At 42.6% G+C, this 12759-nt stretch overlaps 1 protein-coding gene across 8 annotated transcripts in view; it reads right to left on the minus strand.

The window, feature by feature from the left end:
* The window catches only part of SULF2 (sulfatase 2), a 294763-nt gene that overhangs the window by 135004 nt on the left and 147000 nt on the right, over nt 1-12759 (minus strand). The window contains exon 3 of one of the 8 annotated variants that reach the window (XR_009557954.1): nt 5285-10334. The exons of the other annotated variants lie outside the window; for them this stretch is intronic. The gene's annotated coding sequence lies outside the window, so the exon portion shown is untranslated. Of the gene's footprint in view, nt 1-5284; nt 10335-12759 lie in introns of those variants that run through there. 8 annotated transcript variants of the gene reach the window in all.

Consider the following 12759-nt stretch of genomic DNA (forward strand, 5'->3'; position numbering starts at 1 on the left):
TGCATGACAGTTACACCCTGTGATTGCATAATAAAGCAACCCTGAAGTTGTCTAAGATGCAATTCCAAGTTAAACACTGGAATACTGCTCTTGTACAATATTGCTAAATGTGCAGATTAGGCCAAGGCAGAATCTTTCTAAGAGCTGACACAGCTGTGACGAGTACATACTTGCCTGCCAATGCAATTATGAACTACATGCATAAAGCTTGTACCACATTTAATGTAGTGCTGTCAACCAACAGATCACCAAGATAATGTTAGCATGGCATTACTACTGTTTTGCACCAAACCACTAGCTTAAAATGATGGAATGGGCAGGCTTTGAAATTGCAAATTGTTTTCTAACAGCTGGTATTGTATAGCAAACTGTATAGTAATTTCTGATCTGCCGAATATGGAACCAGGGTACCTTCCTATGGATTCTGGGATTCATGTGTCAGCAGCAGACATATCCTTAGTGGGCATGAAAACACCAAATTAACATGATGTCACAGCAGCTTCTGAACATAATAGAGTGAAGTAAGAAGAGTAATTTTGTTGCTATCCACTGGCCACTTTAAAATAAGAATGAAATAAACAGGAAAGATCAATTTGGCAAGTTTAAGGCATTTTCAAAAGTAGCCCTTCCCATATCATAATTTGTAACATAAAACTCTATTCAGAATTTTACTTGTCATTTCCACCCCCATGATTTTTAGTATTCTCTTCTGCCAGACACCAAAAGAAAAACTAATAGCAAAATAAACATTTTCCTGTTAAAACTATGTGCACAAATGGCATTAAAACCCATAACACTTTGCTACAAAGTTAGAAAATTTGGTAAAACGAAAAGTAGAAATGTGCACTTCACTAAATTACGATGACTCCTGTGCTCTTCCTAAATGACAATGTAATCAAGAATGGATTCTAGTTATATGATTAAACCACCTCCACAAAAAATAAAATAAAAAAATGCTCAAAGCAATTCTTCCTTCCACAATACAAAACATCAAGAAAGTTTTCTCATGACTAGCATAGTTCATAAGTTAATTGTTCTAGAAGAAGGTCATGACAAACTTGTAGCAATAGTATTAATAAAATAATACAGAACACCCATCCATAAAATAAGCCAACATCCATGATGTAAGAGACAGAAGACACACCAACAATCTTAAATCCAGCTTGATTTCAGATTAAACCTCCAATCACCAAAGCACCTTCTTATTGTGCACCTTTATATTTATTTAGTTGTACTCTAGTTCTTAGTTCTTAACTGCTGTGTTGTTCTACAGTAATTCTATTTTGGATGCATTCATTCATTCATTCATTTACCCGAGGATCACAGGGTGCTTTCGTACACACAAATCATACCCCACTTTTCAACCACAAAAGCAAAATAAAAATGGCAGAGAAGAGGAAGGTGAAACTGTTCCACCCTCCGCTGCTGGTGAAGGGAAAGGATGCATGCCACCTGGGCCAAGTTCTCTAGTGCAAGAGCTCTTGTTCTCTCTCTCTCTCTCACCTCTCTTGCTAAACTTAGATCAGGCATCCCCAAACTGCGGCCCTCCAGATGTTTTGGCCTACAACTCCCATGATCCCCAGTGGTCGGGAAAGATGGTAATTGTAGTCCAAAACATCTGGAGGGCCGAGGTTTGGGGGTGCCTGACTTAGATGGAGGGGAAGGGGAGCAGAAGGTCATTCTTCTAGGCAGGGTCATATGCTTTGAATTAATTCACCAAGTTGGTTTTTAAATCCTGTGGTTGTGGATTGGCTAATTAAGCCCTGTTGTGCCTCCCAGTATGAGTTTATGATCTACAGAACTCCCAAGAGGAAGTTCATTAGAACTGCTCTAAGGATTCCAATTGAGCTGGAAGAAGGTGAATTAAGAGCCTGACGTTCCTGGGGTTTCTCAGACTATTAAAATTGAGTGTGTTAGTAGGGAACCACCTAAAATGTTTGGGCAAAGCTGTTACAGCATGGATCTAGCCTTGCTAAACAGCACTTGCATTTTGACCACAAAGGTTGCATAATTGTGCATATGTTTATCTGCTGAACATCTATCCACATTTTCCATTCCCAAGTCTCATAAATGTCTACGTCACTGGAGAAGTCCATTTATCTGACATTTTACAGCCACCCACCCACACGCACACTGTCTTTCCTCCCCTCAGGTTGTGAAATCAAACAGAATACATTTACACTGGTCTGCGGTAGTGCTTGTGAAATGCTGGGTTATGTTTAATGGTGTAATAAACGTTAAGATAAGAATAACCAGGCCCAGTAGCTTTTACAACTTGAAATGTATTGCTTTTTAAAAATGGTCTCATGGGTCACTCTGCTACATCTGTGTTTGTATGAAGGTGGCTACTTCTGTAATTTAATCTCCGAAGTATTTCACACTCACACTCACACATTATCATAAAGGCTAAGGATTATGGCTTGAACAGCTATTCCTAGAGGCATAATTCTGGCTACATAAGAGATTGATGGTGGGCAGCTACAACAGAGTATAATGTCTCTTTCTCTGCGATAGCAGGGATATTAGCAATCATCTCGCAGGCCCTTTGCTTTAAAAATAAATAATTGATGACTTTAATAGCTGCAGAAAAGTTTGGAGATGGAGATATGGCTCACAAGTGAAAATTTGGAGTGTTGGGAGATTCTCTGTGCAAACCCAACTGAAAATGAATTACAGCAGTGCAAGAGCACAGTCTGGGGGCAGCTCCCATTAATTTCAATGAGATTTGTGCAGCATAGCTTCCTGGCAGAGAATGGCTATTGCAGATCCTTCAAACACAGTAAGGACTACAACCCGTTAAACACTTTCCTAGTAATAAGCAGTAAGCAACTCTCCAGTTGGGATGGGGCCACGCCCACTACACAAACTTTCTGGCATGAAGGGGAGGGGCAGGGGGAAGGTGGCCGGGGAGGTTGGTGTGTAGCAAATGCAGCAGCAGGACCACCTGATTGGTTCCGCTGGTATTTTTGCACCACACTGATCTCCATGTCACCTTTCCTCTCGGTAAGCAACAGCAACCCACCTGCTGGGAAGCTAGCTAGTAAGTCCCATCAAAGTCATGTTATACAAGTGCACTGAAAATTTCCTCAATGCATTTCATATGCCACTACAAACCCCACAGAAATTCTTATTGTTATTTTTAACAGCACTTTTCTGCTTACAAGTGCACTGGAACACTACACTGTTATAAAGAATAACATATTAAAATAAAGTTTTCCAGCATGAGTGTGAATAGCCATTATCTCTCTTGTTCCCCCGCACATCCACAAGACTATGATTTTCACAGACTGACAACACCGCTGTGCATATACACCACAAAGTGCTGACTTTTAAACAGCGTAGTAAATCTGTTGTGATGAATCTTCAAAAGCCTCCCCAACACCTTTGATATCTGCAGCTTCATTAATATTTCTCTTTATCTCCCTTAGCTTAATTGTACCCATGGGAATGTTCTTACCAGGAGATTAAAGGTCAAGTGTGTTATTAAGTTAACTTCTGTTCAGGGAAAGCTGGATGAAGCGAGAACAGAATGGCTTGCTCCAAGGACTGAAACACGTCTGAAACATTTCCAAGCATTTCCTTATCAATGAAATTACATCAGTTTCCTAGGATTTTTTTATAGAGTAGCATGCAGCACCTGACTCTCACATGGTAAAAGATATTGATAGCTTCAAGTAAGCTCACAATAAAAGAGAAACAGTGGGACTGAAGGAAAGCTAAGTACAAACTTAAAAGATAAGTCTGTGACACAAATTTGCATAAAATTCTGCTCCACTACTGCTGCTGCCACTTGCTGGTCACTATAGCAGAGAAAACAACCTATCAGTGATAACCACAGAAAAATGCAGGTCCAAGTTCTGACTTGTGCCTCTGCTTTCACTGGGTGGAAAAGAAGATGAGAGAAGCCTGCAGGGGTTCTTTCAGGATTGCTAAGAGGAGATGAGGTCAGAAGAACATTGGTTAAAGGGTTCAGCAGCCTGGGAAAGACCTTTGGACATTATGCAATCCAATCCTCATGTTGTGCAGAAGAGAAGATTTCAGTAGGTGCAGCTTGCTGTGCGATACATGGCACACGAATCCTGTTCTCTTTTGGTCAGGCCACCCTAGAGACGGAGGCAAAAAGTGCCATCCTGCTTCATAGACAAAATGTATGTGCGTAATGCCAGGAATTAGAGCATAAGAAGAGACTGGTGGATCAGGATAGTGGCCCATCTAGTTCAGCATCCTGTTCTCACAGTGGCCAACCAGACGCCTGTGGGAAACCAGCAAGGAGGACTAGAGCACTAGAGCACTCTCTGCTCCTGTGGTCTCCAGCAACCGCTGTTCAGAACATGGGCGTAGCCAGGATTTTTGTTGGGGGGGGGCAGGCCTTTTGTTGTTGTTGTTGTTTAGTCGTTTAGTCGTGTCCGACTCTTCGTGACCCCATGGACCATAGCACGCCAGGCACTCCTGTCTTGCACTGCCTCCCGCAGTTTGGTCAAACTCATGTTCGTAGCTTCGAGAACACTGTCCAACCATCTCGTCCTCTGTCGTCCCCTTCTCCTAGTGCCCTCCATCTTTCCCAACATCAAGGTCTTTTCCAAAGATTCTTCTCTTCTCATGAGGTGGCCAAAGTATTGGAGCCTCAGCTTCACGATCTGTCCTTCCAGGGAGCACTCAGGGCTGATTTCCTGAAGAATGGATAGGTTTGATCTTCTTGCAGTCCATGGGACTCTCAAGAGTCTCCTCCAGCACCATAATTCAAAAGCATCAATTCTTCGGCGATCAGCCTTCTTTATGGTCCAGCTCTCACTTCCATACATCACTACTGGGAAAACCATAGCTTTAACTATACGGACCTTTGTCGGCAAGGTGATGTCTCTGCTTTTTAAGATGCTGTCTAGGTTTGTCATTGCTTTTCTCCCAAGAAGCAGGCGTCTTTTAATTTCGTGACTGCTGTCACCATCTGCAGTGATCAAGGAGCCCAAGAAGGTGAAATCTCTCACTGCCTCCATTTCTTCCCCTTCTATTTGCCAGGAGGTGATGGGACCAGTGGCCATGATCTTGGTTTTTTTGATGTTGAGCTTCAGACCATATTTTGCGCTCTCCTCTTTCACCCTCATTAAAAGGTTCTTTAATTCCTCCTCGCTTTCTGCCATCAAGGTTGTGTCATCTGCATATCTGAGGTTGTTGATATTTCTTCCAGCAATCTTAATTCCGGCTTGGGATTCATCTAGTCCAGCCTTTCGCATGATGAATTCTGCATATAAGTTAAATAAGCAGGGAGACAATATACAACCTTGTCGTACTCCTTTCCCAATTTTGAACCACTCAGTTGTTCCATATCCAGTTCTGACTGTAGCTTCTTGTCCCACATAGAGATTTCTCAGGAGACAGATGAGGTGATCAGGCACTCCCATTTCTTTAAGAACTTGCCATAGTTTGCTGTGGTCGACACAGTCAAAGGCTTTTGCATAGTCAATGAAGCAGAAGTAGACGTTTTTCTGGAACTCTCTAGCTTTCTCCATAATCCAGCGCATGTTTGCTATTTGGTCTCTGGTTCCTCTGCCTTTTCGAAATCCAGCTTGCACTTCTGGGAGTTCTCGGTCCACATACTGCTTAAGCCTGCCTTGTAGAATTTTAAGCATAACCTTGCTAGCGTGTGAAATGAGCGCAATTGTGCGGTAGTTGGAGCATTCTTTGGCACTGCCCTTCTTTGGAATTGGGATGTAGACTGATCTTCTCCAATCCTCTGGCCATTGCTGAGTTTTCCAAACTTGCTGGCATATTGGGTGTAGCACCTTAACAGCATCATCTTTTAAAATTTTAAATAGTTCAGCTGGAATATCATCACTTCCACTGGCCTTGTTATTAGCAGTGCTTTCTAACAAGGCATTCATGGGTTCCCTTCATGGATCAATGCCTTGTCGTGGCGAAGGGGCTTGAATAACTCAGAGAAGCTATGAGCTATGCCATGCAGGGCCACCCAAGATGGACAGGTCATAGTGGAGAGTTTTGACTAAACGTGATCCACCTGGAGAAGGAACTGGCAAGCCACTCCAGTATCCCTGCCAAGAAAACTCCATGGACAAAGACAACAGGCCTTTTGTTAGGTGAGGCAAAACCTCAGTTTGCTATGCATTTTATTGAATTTTATTGATGGGGGGGGTGGCAGCTGCTCCTCCCTGCCCGTCCCCCTTGGCTATGCCCATGGCTCAGAAGCATTGCTGCCTGCAACTGTTGAGGCAGAACATTGCCACCATGTCTAGCTGTCATTGATAGCTCTGTTCTCCATGAGGCAGGTTTACATTCTCAGTTAACAGAAGAGGTTTAGAGAACTAACACTCTTGAATAGAATAGGGGCCAGTGCCTTTTAAACCTTTGGTATACACTGAGCAAGAAGGACGCGGGAGGCGCTGTGGGTTAAACCACAGAGCCTAGGGCTTCCCGATCATAAGGTCAGTGGTTCGAATCCCTGCAACAGTGTGAGCTCCCATTGTTCGGTCCCTGCTCCTGCCAACCTAACAGTTCAAAAGCACATCAAGTGCAAGTAGATAAATAGATACTGTTCTGGCGGGAAGGTAAACAGCGTTTCCGTGCGCTCCTCTGGTTTGCCAGAAGTGGCTTAGTCATGCTGGCCACATGACCTGGAAGCTGTATGCTGGCTCCCTTGGCTAGTAAAGCGAGATGAGCGCCACAACCCCAGAGTCGTCCGTAACTGGACCTAACGGTCAGGGGTCCCTTTACCTATACACTGGGCAGTATGCTTAAGGTATTATTTTATTGGTCTTTATAATTCGTGTTTTCCTGCACCACCAGAATAATTGTTTTAAGGCATTTGGTACATAGACTAGGACACGTCTTCAGTGATGCTCCATTTACCTGGAATGAACTCGCTGGCATGCTGCCAGAACTGCATGCTGGCATCTCCAAGGTAGAAACCAAGATCCGCTGACTGTAGCAATCACGGAGGACGAAGATCCAGTCAGCGGATCCAGTTTCTTGTTAATGATTAAACCCTTGGGTCCTGCAATTTTAGCTTCTTAATAAATACACTGATGCTCAAATATTGAACTGAAGGTCATTAAGTTGTGTCTGAATGAACATATATTGTCTGCACATTTCTTCTTCTTCTTCCTAAGCTTATCAAAGACAGACTGGGATAATATCAACTATAATCACTCTTAAGTGAATATTTTTATTAGTGCTCTGCCGAAAGTTTCCCATTTTTAAAAAATAAAATTAAAATTAAAATAATTAATTAATGAGAGAAAAAAATGCATCATCAGCCATGCTCTCTGTCTCTTTGTTACAGCATGTCATGGTCAGCCCTACACAATGTTCTTCAGCCCCCTTCCTCTTCCTTGTCCCCCCTAACCCTGTGAAACTCTACCCCTCCTTCCTACATCCTTTTGTCTCTGCACACTAACTAACAGCTGGAGGGAGGTACCCACCCCTCCTTGTCTTGCACAATCTCCACCCTCCTGATAGATTTCCATAGGCCATTACCAGTCTTTGTCCCACATGACCCACATTCAGCAAGCTATCACCAGGCTGGCTTGGCATGTTAACATAAGCTTGATTGGCGCGCGCGGGGGGGGGGGGGGGTTCAGTGTTTTGCACAGTTTAACTTCTCCAAACCTTGATCAATTCTAACTTTTATTGGAGCCACGAATTTATGGCTCCAATAACAACCTTAACAACCCTATTTGTTTTTTATTTAAATGAAAAAGGTTTGAAGGGGTCTTAGGTAGCTACACACACAAAAAAACTTTTAGCATCATGGCATCACATCAGGAGACAAGTGTTTATGTACATGCGTGTGCATGTCTGAGAACCAGCTAGAAACCCAGGCAGCTGGTGTGGGGACTTCCAGTCCTGGGGCATCTATCTCTCTATCTTCCAAAAGGTTTCTTTTCACTTTCACACTCACCTACCCCTAAGGTTACCGTAGTCGCTGAGCTGGAGGGATGCCATCTCTGCTAAACTCTAAACTTATTCAAATGCACCAAGCAATCCTGCCCTCCCCAGTTAGAAACCAATAAATCAGCCAATCATTCTGTGCTTTTCAGCCAAGCAGCGGAGACTTTTCTATTAGGACAAAATGGTACACTGCCCTAGCAACCCTAGTCTGCTCTCAACCAGCCTCTAGCTGCCTGCCTCCTTGCTTATCAGCAGCCAAGGGGCTGACACTGGCTGTCAGCTTCCTCTTCCTTAGTTTCTGTTTTGCTGTTGTGGATCTCAGCCTGGAGAAGAATAGTGGCAAAAGGAGAATTAATTGACTCCATGGGCATAGCCAGGGGGTGGAAGCCTTTTCTTAGGAGGCGCAGAACCTCAGTTAGCTATGTATTTTTCTAGATTTTTTATTGATGCGGGGAATGCAGCTGCCCCTCCCTGCTTCCCCTTGGCTAAGCCCATGATTGATTCTGTCTGCTATTGGCTCTGGTTCCACCTACTGTTGACCTCTCTGCCTTCTCCCCTACCAGTCCCAATGGGCACCATCCACCGCTGAGTCCAAGACAGGGATTGAGAACCTATGGCCCATTTTGGATGACAACTCCCATTGTCCTTTACCATTTCCCAAGCTGTCTGGGGCTGATGGGAGGACAGCAACCAATGGAGGCATATAGGTTCCCCATCTGTGACCTAAGAAAGGAATAGTTTGCAAGCAGCTATTTTCTTATGACTTTTGAATTATGGTGCTGGAGGAGACTCTTGAGAGTCCCATGGACTGCAAGAAGATCAAACCTATCCATTCTTAAGGAAATCAGCCCTGAGTGCTCCCTGGAAGGACAGATCGTGAAGCTGAGGCTCCAATACTTTGGCCACCTCATGAGAAGAGAAGAATCCTTGGAAAAGACCCTGATGTTGGGAAAGATTGAGGGCACTAGGAGAAGGGGACGTCAGAGGACAAGATGGTTGGACAGTGTTCTCGAAGCTACGAACATGAGTTTGACCAAACTGCGGGAGGCAGTGGAAGACAGGAGTGCCCGGCGTGCTATGGTCCGTGGGGTCACGAAGAGTCGGACACGACTAAACGACTAAACAACAACAACAACATTTTCTTATGATACCTATGAGAAAAGCAATATTTAAAGCAAAAGTTTTGCTTCTCTAAACTTTTAATTTTTATTTCTCATTCCACAAGCAGTGCAGTCGCAGATATTTCAAATTACTGGTTGCTAACTATTTGAGGCTCTAGTCCCTTTGCTACTGTAACCACCCCTTCCTGTTATAAAACACCTCTGTATGATTATAAAAGTACAAAACACTTCTTTGTCAGCTAATTGCATTAGTAATTACTCAAACACCAACCCACCCCTTTTCTTAATAGCTGTAGTTTCCTGAAATCTCTCTCTACTATTCTTGAAAGGAGGCAACGGTAATAATAAAAAGCACATATATATTAAAATGCGACTCCCATTTATTTTCAAGCTAAGTAGCACCTGTGGAGGAAAGAATGCGAGACAGAATATTTTTAGTACAAAACAGATTGCATGCACTAAGGCTATAATTAGTATTTTATTCTAAGCACTGTGCAGCAGAATGACGAGTGACTACAGCTACAAATCTGTTCATCTAAACATCTGCTGCTTCAAGGATACGTCACCTAATGATCAAACTAATGTAAAGAAAGAGTCAAAAAGGCCAGGCTTTCTTCTTCTTATTATTATTATTGTCATTATTCACTATTTATGTCATAGCTCTTCGTATACACAATGCTTGGCAATTTTTATTTAATCCATTATCAGAATAGTAAACTTTCTTTTACTGAAAGGGAACTACTGTTGTAATCGATTTGTGAGCTGAAAGCAAAGTTTTGAAAATGGCAGGAAGTACAGCGCAACTGCTTTCCCACCCTACCAGTGTTCAGGTGAGGTCCAAGTCAAATATTTCGTCTACTGGACTACACAAAAGCAACAATATTGTTACAGAAGCCCAACGTCTGTCCCTCTCTCTGCTAAGCTGTCTGTGTTCCTTTGGAGAAAAGAAAACATGGCGGAGACTGACGTGCTTTAAGAAATAGGGTTTATTCACCTATTTACCCCTTGCATCTTCATGGAGAGGATCAAGATCTTATAGCATGACCCAGAGCATTGCAGACAGTCTTTCCTTCTTCCTCACCAAGATGGATCTTCCCCTTCCTCCTCCTCCTTCTTCCCAGAAGCCCCTTGCCCTCCCCCAGAGTAGTTACCTTGACAACCTTCCAAATCTCCAGTCTCTGGTCACACCTGGGGCACACCTGAAGGCTCTCTATCCTCATGCTAACAGTCCTGCTCTTCCCTCAGCCAGCCAGACTGGTTTGCCCAGGAATTCCCTGACTGGCACAGCCCTGCAGTTGATGGTTGTTGTTTCTATATAAAAAAATGCATATCCCAATCAAAATCCTAGTTTTTACTTGTTTCTAGTGTTTCTATAACACCATCTTTAGAACATGTTGCAAGAAGAAAAGGAGGAGGAGGAGGAGGAGGAAGAAGAAGAAAGGTCCTAGGAATGGAATGCAGCTTCATTTTCTTTGCAAATTCCACATGCTGAGATTCAGGAGGCAACTTAATCAGCAACCAGCAAAACTACTGAATCCCAGCAACAGTTCAGATGTACTTACTCCCAAACATATAGACTGATTATTCAAAAACTTTAAATCACTCCATTGCTCTGTCCGTGTTGCAGAAGCAGGATGCTCTTTCCACTTCTTCTTTCCACTTTTTCTTCTTTCTTTTCATGTTTAATTATTCATAATCACATCTGTACAACATAAACTTACATTCATTGTTATCCAGGAATCAAGGTTGTCAAAAAAACACAAAGAAAAATACAAACTCTTTAACAATAAATTTTCTTCATCAACCAGTGACTTCCCATCCTTTCCATATTTCTTACGTTTTAATAAACTTGTTGCATAAATTTGACCACCTATTTAATAATAAAGTATTAAAGTTCATCTGCATTTTCCTTTAACACAGTTATTTACAGGTGTTACTCAAAGGATACAACTGTGCTCAAATCTTGGCAACTGTTTTTTTTTAAAAAAATTCTTAAAAGGTTCCCAGTTTGAAATAAACTCTTGTTTAGACTTATCTTTAAACTTTTCAGAGAGGTTAGCTAGCTCAGCGTATTCTACTAACTTTACTATCCATTCAGTTCTAGTTGGAATTTTATCGCTCTTCCAATGTTTTGCTATAGGTCTCCTTGCCACAACCGTAGCATATAAAAAGTATTTTCTTACATTTCTAGGGATGTTTGAGCCTGTTATACTGAGTAAGAATGACTCTGGTTGGTTTTTTTTGGAAGGGTTATATTTAGCATTTTTTAAAGCTCAAGGTAGATGTCGTTCCAATAGGGTTTGATCTCTTTGCATACCCACCACATATGGAACACAGTGGCCACCGGCTCTTCACATCTCCAGCATGTATTTGGGATGTTTTTAAACATTTTAGCAAGCTTACAAGGAGTCAGATACCAACGGTATAACATCTTTTGAAAGTTCTCCCTTAAAGTACAACATGGTGTGAATCTCCAATTCACTTTTCATAGATTTTCCCATTGACACATCTCTAGGTTGTGGCCAAAGTACTGGGTCCATTTGATCGAAAGGGTCCACTTTCCACTTTCATTGCGAGCAGACAGATGAAGCTGAGCGTGTGATGTCACACGCGCAAACTACATTAATATGTAGGAGATAACACACACACACCCATTCCACACCCGCTATAATCACACACACACACCCCGGGAATGCACAGAAAACCTAATCAAAACAAAAGAGTAGTTGCAGGGTAACTTAAGTCTCCAAACTAGATTCCCAGGTTCCATACATATGTCACAGTGGTAGCTTGTCAGAAGCAGGGAAATGACTGGTTTGTTCTCTGCTGCATCTGGTAACACTGATTGGGGTGGCTAGAGAAGGGGTCAGCCAACTTTTTCAGCAGGGGGCTGGTCCACTGTCCCTCAGACCTCGTGGAGGGCCAGACTATATTTTGAAAAATAAAATAAAATGAATGAATTCCTATGCCCCACAAATAACCCAGAGACGCATTTTAAATAAAAGGACACATTCTACTCATGTAAAAACATGCTGGTTCCCGGACTCTCCGCAGGCCGTATTTAGAAGGCGATTGGGCCTGATTCGGCCCCCGGGCCTTAGTTTGCCTAGAGCAGGCATAGGCAACCTCGGCTCTCCAGATGTTTTGGAACTACAAATCCCATGATCCCTGAGCACTGGCCCTGTTAGCTAAGGATCACAGGAGTTGTAGTTCCAAAACATCTGGAGAGCCAAGGTTGCCTATGCCTGGCCTAGAGGGTGCATTGCAGCTACCTCAGAAGAGGGCCACATGGTGATATATGGAACCAAAAGGGCTCCATCTGTATCTATAAGGAGGAGTAGAGCTCAATATACTGCTGCTGGAATCTAATTAGTTCCTCTCTTCTGATTTCGGAGGAACAGCTAACCACTACAGACATAACACCCTTTTGAAAATAATATTTAAAACATCATATAAACAAAGCACAGCCCATGGAAGCTAATGCCACAATATCTTCATCTAAATCTTTTAGGAGCCACAAATGTTTTTGGTGTTCTTTTTTCTTTCCTCCTGTGGCAGACTTAACAGCGTATCTTTCCTGGAACAGTGAATGCTAGCTCTGCTGTTTATTAGCTTTGTAGTTTCAGCTTTGTATCTTTGCTGCTTTTATTTGTCATAACCTAGAGTGCAAGTTGTTTAATTGGGGTGGGGGTGGGGGGTTGAAAGCTGATTTTATGCAAATTGTAGTTTGAGTAAT

This window comes from Zootoca vivipara, chromosome 7 (assembly GCF_963506605.1).
Source record: "Zootoca vivipara chromosome 7, rZooViv1.1, whole genome shotgun sequence".
Taxonomy (NCBI): domain Eukaryota; kingdom Metazoa; phylum Chordata; class Lepidosauria; order Squamata; family Lacertidae; genus Zootoca; species Zootoca vivipara.